The sequence below is a fragment of the Olea europaea genome, chromosome 1 (genome assembly GCF_002742605.1).
Source record: "Olea europaea var. sylvestris chromosome 1, O_europaea_v1, whole genome shotgun sequence".
Lineage (NCBI taxonomy): Eukaryota > Viridiplantae > Streptophyta > Magnoliopsida > Lamiales > Oleaceae > Olea > Olea europaea.
Genome location: NC_036237.1, coordinates 26,349,427 through 26,360,569, shown reverse-complemented (window position 1 = coordinate 26,360,569; position 11,143 = coordinate 26,349,427).

Sequence of the window (11,143 nt, the reverse complement as noted above, 5' to 3'; positions counted from 1 at the left end):
TTTATAGGTCACAATTTATTCATCGATCATAAATTAAAAGTTTATAGATCACAATTTATCTATCGATCACAGATCTAAAACTTTAGAGATCATAAATTATTTTACTATCACAAACCAAAAATTTTATAAGTTACAATTTATTCATCGCACAAATCAAAAAATTTTTAAGTAATAATATATCTATCGATCACAAATAAAAAAGTTTAGAGGTCACAATTTATCTATCGGTCACAAATCACAATTTTATAAGTCACGACTCAAATTTTTAGGTCACTTGTTATTTATTGGTCACAATATCAAGTAATTGGTCACATATTATTTATTGGTAACAAATTAGCTAATTTATTGGTCACAATAACTAAGTAATTGGTTATAGTCTCTCTTTATACAACCCTAACCCAACATGGTCTCATCACCACCACCAAAGCCATCATCTCACCACACTAAGACCACCACCGCCTATGCTAACAATCAAAACCGCCATCTCCACCACCACACCACCACCGTCACCAACCAAAAAAATCCCTAAAACTACCATCATCGTTGCTGTCGTCACCCCCACCACCACGATCGCCATCGCCACCAATCCACAATCACAACCACCACCTACCACCATCTCCATAACAGCCGCCACCACCATAACCATCAATTGAACCAAAAATCACAACTACCATCTCCTCTATCTTCATCTCCACCACACTACAACCACAATCCCCACAAAAAAATCCCCAAACCACCGCCGTACTCACTTGTAAACACCATTCACAAAAACTCATCCCAAATCACCGTACAACCACAACAACCACGATGGCTTTGACGATCACCATAAAACAAATAGACATCACCACACCCGTTATTGTCATCGACACCACCACCACCACTTGGGTGAACACCACACAGATCAGAGCCTCAAAAGTCGCTGTCGCTTCTATTTTCTGATTGATAATCCCAAAATCACAGTGATCATCGCAATGAACACTGCACTAATCAGTGCCTCAAACATTGCTGCTTCTTCCATTTTCAAATTGACCACCCCAAAACCACGGTGATCATCGCGACGAACACATTGATGCTTAACAGTGGTGTTGTGAACGCTGCTACAACCTGGAACTACAATGCTGCCTAGAATAGCTTGGAACCATTACAAACGACATCACAACTCTAGTGTTGTTACGATTGTCGCTGTTGTGATGATGCCACCTTAGCACCGATGTGGCAATGACACCGTTGTGGTGGTCTTTCGATGGTGATAAAGAGAGAAGAGAAGAGAAGAGTCATCGTCGTGAAGAGTCATTGGAGTGAAGTGTCTTGAGAATGGTTGCACCATAAGTGTAGTAGGCATGAATTGAAACTGTAAATGAGGTCTGTGGGGGTGGAAGTTGCGATGGGGTGGGTAGGGTGCAATAGTGGTGGGGTGGATGGGGTGTGGGGTGGAGTGGTTATGTATATTAAATTATTATTATTAATATTTAGAAATTATATCATTATTTGATTTTTGTATAAATAAATTTTAAATCTGATTTTAAAGTTGTAAATTTTAAAAGTGGACTTTCATGTAATTTTCACTTTCAAAATTTTTTCGTCTTTTATCTAAACATACGATGTTTGCCCCCCACAAATTTGACTACAAAATTATTTCGTCTACTAATTTTTTTTTCCACGAATAATGACCTTTTCCTACAAAGAGAAGAGGAGTCATCGGAGTGAATCGTCGTGAAGAGTCGTCGGAGTGAAGTGTCTTGAGAGTGGTTGCACCATAGGTGTAGTAGGCATGAATTGAAACTGTAAATGAGGTATGTGGGGGTGGAAGTTGCGGTGGGGTAGGTAGGCTGCAGTAGTGGTGGGGTGGAGTGGTAATGTAGGGGTGACCAAGGTTTGGTTTGAACGGTTTGAGACAAATTTTCAACCAAACCATTTAAAGCGGTTTGGAATTTTTCCAAACCACACCAAATCAAACCATTTTTTTCAGTTTGGTTTGGTTTAAAATCACGGTTTAACAATAAAAAAATTAATATATATATCAGATAAGTTAAATTTTAAATATTAGTCTAAAATTTCACATTAAATTATAAGTTGTATTATTAAAAAATGTATAAATCAAAATTATATAATTATAATTATTATAATGCAACAACATGACATAAATATTTTAAACTTTTAATCAATACTAATGACATCCATTTACAATTGTAATACACGATTCATTCTCTTCATAAATATAAAAATATAGTATATGAATTCATTGATTATAGTTAAATGATATAAAATAACTAATAAAAGAATAAAATATAATAATACTTAATAAAATATAATAATACTTAGTTACTGTGACTTTTTGTGAATTATTCAATACTTCTACTCCATCCAAATATTATTGAATTACTTTAAGGGAGCCCAATAATTATTAGAACAAAACAACATAACTACCCATAAAAACATAGAAAAAGATTACCAAAAAATAAAAGAATTTGGATAATTTGACTTGAATTTAGGCAAAATTTAAGAAGATTATTAGTAGAAGGAAATAAAATGTGCAAGTTTGAATTAAAATCTAAATTTAATTGTCTGCTCAATTATAATGGATAATCGATGAATATGGTTTAGCAGCTTTCAACACTTTACCCAATTTAATGATTTTATATTCATAGTTTTGCTGACTAATAGATATTTGGATAAGATTTAATTAATTAATTGAGATGTGAAATTGTTGAATTGAGTTCAATTGAATTATGTCTAATATGGATATATCTTTTTAACTGAAATGTGTCAAATTTTAATGGGTTAAATAAAATTTAGACTAATTTATTTTAAAATTGTTTGGTAAACGGTTTGACGGTTTGAAACTGTTTGCAAATATTGAAACCTAAATCAAGCCACATCAAAGTGGTTTGGTTTGATTTAAAACCTAAACGTTGACCGATCCACATGGAACCAAACCAACGGTTTCAAAAAAACGGTTTCGGTTCGATATTGCGGTTTGACGGTTTTGTTGTTCAGCCCTATGATAATGTATATTAAATTATTATTATTAATATTTAAAAATTATATCATTATCTAATTTTTGTATAAATAAATCTTAAATTTGAATTTTAAATGTAAATTTTAAAAGTAGGTTTTCATGTAATTTTCACTTTCAAAATTTTGTTGTCTTTTACCTATACATACGATGTTTGCCCTACAAATTTGATTACAAAATTATTTCATCTACAAATTTATTTATTTTTCACAAAAAATAACCTTTTCCTACAAAAATAGGAAAAAAATAAAATTTTTGTAGCGATTATGAAATACACCGTTTATCAACACCAGTCATTATAAATATCATTATTGTTCTATTGAAATGTAATCATAGGTAAGTGTCGTAGGCAACCAGTCAAATTTTGCCTACCACGAATTACTGGATTGAAATTTTCTAATTTTGATGGAAGGCATTATCGTCAATTATTTGGATCAGAACCTTCCACGTTCACTGTTCCTATCAGTTGACTTCGTCTACGAAGTGCATGTGAGGGCCGGGCCGATATTGCGGACTAATTTCTTTTGACTTCTCCCGCAATTCAGAGTTAAATATTCTATATATGTGAATCGTATTGGATTATTGGATTATTCTATTTAGTACTTATTTGGTAGAGATTTTGATAATTAATTTTTTGATAATTAGAGATAAAATTATCCTACTTATGACAGAAGAATTCAAAAATAACGACTGAAATAATGAAATAACAGTAAAAAAATTAATTTTAATTGGCTTAAAATCTAAACCAAACAAGCTCTTATTAAGGTAAATGAATGTGTGTTATCTCTATATTGTATTTGGTGCAATGTGCAATTATTTAAAAAATAAAAAGTTCATTTTAAGTAATTTTTTACCATTGTACTGCATGTACATCATCATTTACGGATTGATTTACAAATACATGATATGATAACATATGATTGGATGAAAATCCCTTCACCGAAAAAAATAATTAAAAAATTACACACTTATTTCTGATGCCTCATCAATCTATAAAACTTGTAACTTCTCACGTACAAGTAGCATTATTTATTTTTTTCCACGTGTGTTTGGATAACTTCTTATTTTATTACTTTCAAATAAAAAATTACCTTTTAAAAAGTAATTGGTACGTGCTTACTTTTATTTTAACTTTTTGTTTGTAAAAAATGTATTTATATTAAAACTTATTTACTTATAAGTAATTTACCTTTGATCTATATACATAATGAACGACATACTTTTTCTTATTTAATATATAAAAAAATATTAATTTTATTGACTTAGTTGGCACCGCGCAAAATTTATTCGAATGAGTCGACGGTAAAGAAAAATTAGGTAGCCCACTGAATAATATTAAAATTAATTAAATAATTTATTATTCATCCTACAGAGCACTACCTATATGTGCGCTTAATTTTATTCAAATATTACCATTAATCTATATTCTAGAAAGTTGAGGCAGACTAATTCATTTAAGCTGATTGTTTAATTCGATTATCTTTTGATTTTTTTTACATATTTCGATGTCTTCCAGACTTTAATTTAGTGTCAATATATTTAAAGATTAATTCAATCGAAATGTTGGCTCACAATAATTTGTTTTATCTTTTTAATTAATAACAAAAAAAATTTATCACTCTTATTTTGTTCCATTGAAGTTAAAAATAAAGTTCTATGAGGAATTTGAAACTTTTGATTAATCCTGCATGTCTAGTCCAAATTATATCATTAATAAATAATAAATAGATATTGCAATGTTTTTGTCCTTTTCAATTGTGGGATGTGTTACTATCTTGTCAGACACGGGCATTACGTGCGAGTCACATAAGACTAAAATACCATATATCATGTACAAGCGACATAATCAAGTTCTTGAAGTTTGGCGAGACTCATACGTGGTTGATTGATGTCGTTACATGAAGACGAGCTAAATGTCTGAATACCAACGAGGAAATATTAATTAAAGGGGGTTCATCTTTTGGCAAACCGAGCGGCTCGTCACAAGAAGGTAAATATAATCATGTGTCAAGGATCGCAGCTTTACTTAGCCCCTTGACATTATTGCAGTCGCAGTTTGTCCAACTTCGGTCGCACATTGTAAATATTACTTCAAGTTTGAGTTGTAATTTTCTTTTCATTGTAATAGTTATTTCAGTTGTAAAATAACTCTGATATTAGTAAATATTTAGTATGATTTTTCGTCTTTTAAACGTCTACTCCTATCACTTAGATTTTTGTTCCAAATGCTATTATAGGGGGTATTAGTCATTCAAAAATCTTTCAAACTCACTGGTATCCGCCTCTTGCACTAGTAATTATAATTTTCTGCTTTCGTCAATTGTAATGTTCAATTTTCATCTATCAATGTTCAATTTACTTTCATTGTATTCAAATTCTCTATTGTAACCTTCTACAAAATTGTAATCAAATTTTCTTTCGTCCCGATACAACCGAGAAAATGCAGAAGGTAGTCTAGCAGAGCAGACTACTACCGCACAGTGTCTCTTTCTGTGTCAAGAAGAAAGGCACCCCGTGAAAATTAGTATCAGAGATGTGGCTCACGACCTTCGATAAGAAAGTTATGGATCCAATTACATCCCACACCACTGAAGTGGGTGAGCCTCAAAAGAAGAGTACTACTAAACAGCGCTTGGATGCGCTTGATGAGACAACTACTAAGTTGTGCTATGCCTTGGATAGTCTCGAAGAAAAAGTCGAGATGGCAGAATTCGAGATTCGTGGATTACACATCTAACTGGATGAAAGCCAAAGGGCTTGCGCAACAATAATTGAAACTGCTGCAATCATTCCTGATCTGCAAGATGAAATGGAATCGTTGAGAGCTCAATTGCAGGTACTCCAACGTACAGTGGGTAATGGGCACACTCCCGTACCTGAGTATACTCCTAGACTCAGAATTCCTGAACCGTGTACTTACGGAGGGGCACGTGATGCAAAAAAAGTCGAAAACTTCTTGTTTGACATGGAACAGTACTTTCTCGCAGCTTCAATCGAAGACGAAGCTAGAAAGGTAACCACAATTACCATGTATCTGGGTGGAGATGCAAAACTATGGTGGTGAACCAAATATACTAACATTCAAGCCAACATGGTTGGAATAGATTCTTTGGATCTCCTCACGGAAGCGATCAGATCGCAGTTTTTCCCGAGAAATGTCGAGTACCAGGCTCGACGGGCACTTCGAGACCTGAAACACACAAGCCCTATTAGGGAGTATGTGAAATCCTTTTCAGGGCACATGCTGAATATTCAAGATATGTCGGAAAAGGATAAGTTCTTCACCTTTATAAAAGGGTTGAAACCGTGGACACGCACGGAACTTCAAAGTCAGATAGTTACTGATTTGAGCACGGCCATAGGAGCCGCCGAATGCTTGAGCGACTACCAAACGGAATCTAGAAAAGATCGACCTTCGAGGAGTAATCAAGCAATTGGAGGTGGTAACAGACCTTACAGACCCAGCTCAAACCCAAATAGGGGAGAGCATTACTCTCAGAATAAAGAAGGAGCCTATCAAAGCACCTGTGGCTTTCAAGGAAACTATCATAATAGCTGTCGAGGAAATTTTTATGGCAGCAACAGTAACAATTGGTACAAAGGAAAAGCAACAGAGGGCCGAATTGATGCCACTCCCAAATTGAAGTGCTTTTTATGCAAAGGACCTCATCGGGTGTCAGAGTATCCTCAGAAGCGGATGGTAAATGTATATTGTCAGCTAGTAAGTGGTGGGTCAAGTTCAAAGCAAGAGGCCCCGCAGGCTAATGGTCATAGTGAGACCAACTCCGAAAAGGATGAGGACGTAGTTGGGGCATTTTCACATCGATGCAACACACTGTCGCATCGGGTTGCTGAAAAGGATGAGTACCATTTGAAAGAGGCAAAGATGGAAAAAGTGAAGGCTCGAATTTGTAGGGCCAAAGACTTAATGTACATTAATGTAAAAATCAACAGAAAATCAATCAAGGCTATGGTGGATACTGGTGCTACCCACAACTACCTTGCATGTACCGAAGTAGAGCGGCTCGGACTTGTTCTAGAAAAAGGTAGTGGAAAAGTCAAAGCAATCAACTCCGCTGCACAACCAATAGTTGAAGTGGTGAAATCCGTGTTGATCAAAGCCAGTCCTTTCGAGAGAAGGACAAATTTATCTGCAGTTCAGATGGATGATTTCAAGCTTATTCTAGGATTGGAATTTCTTCGGGATACTAAAACAGCAGTGTTGCCATATTCTGATTCATTAATGATATTCTGATTCATTAATGATGATGGGTAATAAATCGTGTGTCATCCCTACACAGGTTGGAAGGATGGGCGAGAAGAGTATCTCAGCCATGTAATTTAGTAAGGGTTTTAAGATAAATGAATCTTCTTTTCTGTGCATTCTTCGATTAGAGATCGAAGAGATGAATGGTCCTATTTCAAAATCCGTTAAAAGGCTTATTCATGAATTTGAGGACATCATGTCGGACGAATTACTAAAGAAGTTACCACCAAGAAGGACGATTGATCATGAGATTGAACTTATTCCAGGCGCCAAACCTCCCGCCACGGCACCATACCGTATGTCTCAGCCTGAGGTTGAAGAGCTTATGAAGCAATTGGGAGAAATGTTGGAGAGTGGAATCATTGTGCCTGCGAAGTCGCCATATGGAGCTCCTGTATTGTTTTAAAAAAAGGCCGATGGTTATCTTAGAATGTGCTGTGACTATCTAGCCCGAACAAGATTATTGTAAAGAATAGCTATCCTATCCCACTGGTTGCGAATTGCTTCGATCGACTGAGTCGAGTGAAGTATTACACAAAGATTGATCTTAGGTCCAGATACTGACAAGTTCAGATCAAGGAGGGAGACAAAGTAAAGACTACGGTGGTAACCAGATATGGAGCCTTCGAATTTAAAGTGATGCCTTTTGGTTTGACAAATGCTCCAGCAACATTTTGTACTATGATGAATCAGGTACTTCACGGGTTCTTATATGATTTTGTCGTGGCGTACTTGGACGACATAGTAATCTACAGCAAGACATTGGAGGAACCTGTCCAACATGTGAGGCAAGTTTTTAATCGGCTACAGGAGAATGAACTCTATGCCAAGCCGTCAAAATGCTCATTCGCTCAGATATCTATCAGTTTTTTGGGTCACATCATTGAACAAGGTAAAATTCGTATGGATTCGAAGAAGGTTACAACTATCAAAGATTGACAACCACCAAAAATCGTACATGATGTACGTTCATTTCTTGGGTTATGCAATTACTATCGAAGATTTGTGAAAGGCTACTCAGAAATTGCACTGCCACTTACCGAATTGACAAAGAAGGATAAGGATTGGGATTGGTCATCCCAATGCCAAACTGCTTTTGAAAGGTTGAAGAAGTCCATGTGGACGAACCCGATTTTAGCCTTACCGGATATGACTAAACCATTTGAAGTTCATACAGATGCTTCAGATTTTGCACTTGGTGGAGTCTTCATGCAAGAAAGACATCCGGTAGCATATCAGAGCCGAAAGTTAAACCAAACAGAATGTTATTACTCGGCACATGAAAAGGAATTGTTGGCAGTAGTCCATTGTCTCAGAGGATGGCGTCACTATTTGCTTGGGTTTCCATGTATTGTGAAGACAAATAACACTGCAGTTAGTCACTTCATGTCCCAACCAAAACTATCGAGCAAGCAGGCTCGTTGGCAGGAATTTCTTTCAGAGTTCAAATTTATGTTAGAGTATCGTCCCGGATCTAGTAATCATGTTGCTGATACTCTTAGTCGACGGGTCAATTTGGCTGCCATTTGCTTAGTAGCTACTCTTTCAGGGAGCGCCGTTTCCACGAATACTAGAGACCAAATTTGGGCACTTATGGAGGACCCGACTACTCAATATTTGGTCGACCTCATCAAGCAGGGTAAAACTCAACAGTTCTGGCTCGATGAGGAACTAGTGAAGACAAAGGGAGACCGCCTATATGTTCCTAAGGGCGGATATTTGAGGAAATCACTAATTACAGAATGCTATGACACGATTTGGGCAGGGTGTCCCGGAGATGAATGCACTTGTGCACTACTCAACGTGCATATTACTGGCCTCAAATGCGGGACGACATTGCAACCTATGTAAAAACCTGTCTTATTTATCAACAAGATATGATAGATCATCAGAAAAAGGCGGGCTTGCTGGAGCCCCTTTTCGTCCCAACCCGACCATTCGAAAGTGTATCGATGGACTGTATTATTGGGTTGCCAAAAGTTGAGGATTTTGGGACTATCATCGTCGTGGTGGACCGTCTATCAAAACATGCAACTTTCATTGCAGTGCCTAAGTATGTATTTGCGGAAGAGACAGCTCAACTCTTTTTCAAACATATTGTTAAATACTGGGGACTGCCTAAGGAAATCGTCAGTGATCGAGATCCTCGTTTCACTGGCATATTTTAGACTGAGTTGTTCAAATTTCTTGGTTCAACTTTGAGCATGAATTCTAGTTTTCACCCACAATCTGACAGACAGACGGAGCGCTTCAATTCTATGCTAGAAGAATATTTTCGGCACTTTATCTCTATTTCACAGAAAAACTGGGTAAAACTTTGGATGCGGCTTAAATTTGCTTCAATGCCCAAAATAGCTCTTCCACCAATAAGAGTCCTTTTGAAATTGTTACTAGCCAGCAACCGCTATTCCCTCATACAGTGGATATCGAACGAAGTACCAAGTCCCCTCAAGCAATGAACTTTTCTCAAGAGTGGAAACAAAAAATTGAAATTGCTCGGAGTTATCTTGAGAAAGCTCAAAAACGGTATAAAAAGGCTGCAGATCTAAAGGGCCGTTTCATTGAATTTAATGTTGGAGATCTGGTAATGGTTAAGCTTCCCGACAGAAATGTTTACAAATCAACAAGAGGGAAGGACTCAAGATTGACGCCAAAATACATTGGACCATTACCCATCGTGAAGAGGATTGGAAGAGTTGCATACAGAGTTGAACTCCCTTCGTGGTGTAAAATCCACAAGGTCCTTCATGCTAGTGTGTTGAAGCCATACTTTGCGGATAAGGAGGATGCATCTAGAAATGAGCCAAAGCGACCTGTGTTTGAACTGAAGAAAGTTGGAAAGAAAGTTGCTGAAACTATTCTTGACCATCGAATCGCTCGAACTTCTAGAAAAGATCATCAGGAGTACTTGGTCAAATGGATTGGATGCAACAGCAAGGAGAATACTTAGGAAAGAGAAAAAGATCTCGGAACCTTCAAACCATTAATTGAAGCATATCATGCATTGATGGCACCGAGGACGTCGCCAAAACAAATAAGAGAGAATGTCAAGGACCGCAGCTTTATTTAGCCCCTTGACACTATCGCAGCCGTAGTTTGCCTAATTTTGACCGCACATTGTAAATATTACTTCAAGTTTGAGTTGTAATTTTCTTTTCATTGTAATAGTTATTTCAATTGTAAAATAGCTCTGATATTAGTAAACGTTTAGTATGATTCATTGTCTTTTAAATGTCTACTCCTATCACTTAGATTTTTGTTCCGAATGCTATTATAGGGGGTATTAGTCATTCAAAAATCTTTCAAACTCACTGGTGTTTGCCCCCTGCACCAGCAATTATAATTTACTGCTTTCGTCAATTGTAATGTTCAGTTTTCATCAATCAATGTTCAATTTACTTTCATTGTATTCAAATTCTCTGTTGTAAGGTTCTACAAAATTGTAATCAAATTTTCTTTCGTCCCGACGCGATCGAGAAAAGGCGGAAGGTAGTCTAGCGGAGCAGACTACTGTCGCACGATATCCCTTTTTGTGCCAAGAAGAAAGGCACCCCGTGAAACATTGTCATTCCTCTAAGGTGAAACTTAGAGCGAATCTATTTGCCTTAAAAAATCTTTTAACTTTCTACAAACTTGGCAGATTGACAAAACATAAATTACAGGAGTCTTAAGATTTCTTGCTTCATATGAGAGCATAAAAAAATATACATTTTATCGCGTAGGCTATAATCATTAAAAAAACAAGGATAAAAAAATTAGTTGTTCAGAATAACCTCATCAATGATGTAGCGACACATGTCCAAATAAATTAAAAGATTCTTAATATTCTTGACCTTAATTTTCCTATAAATACTCCGTGG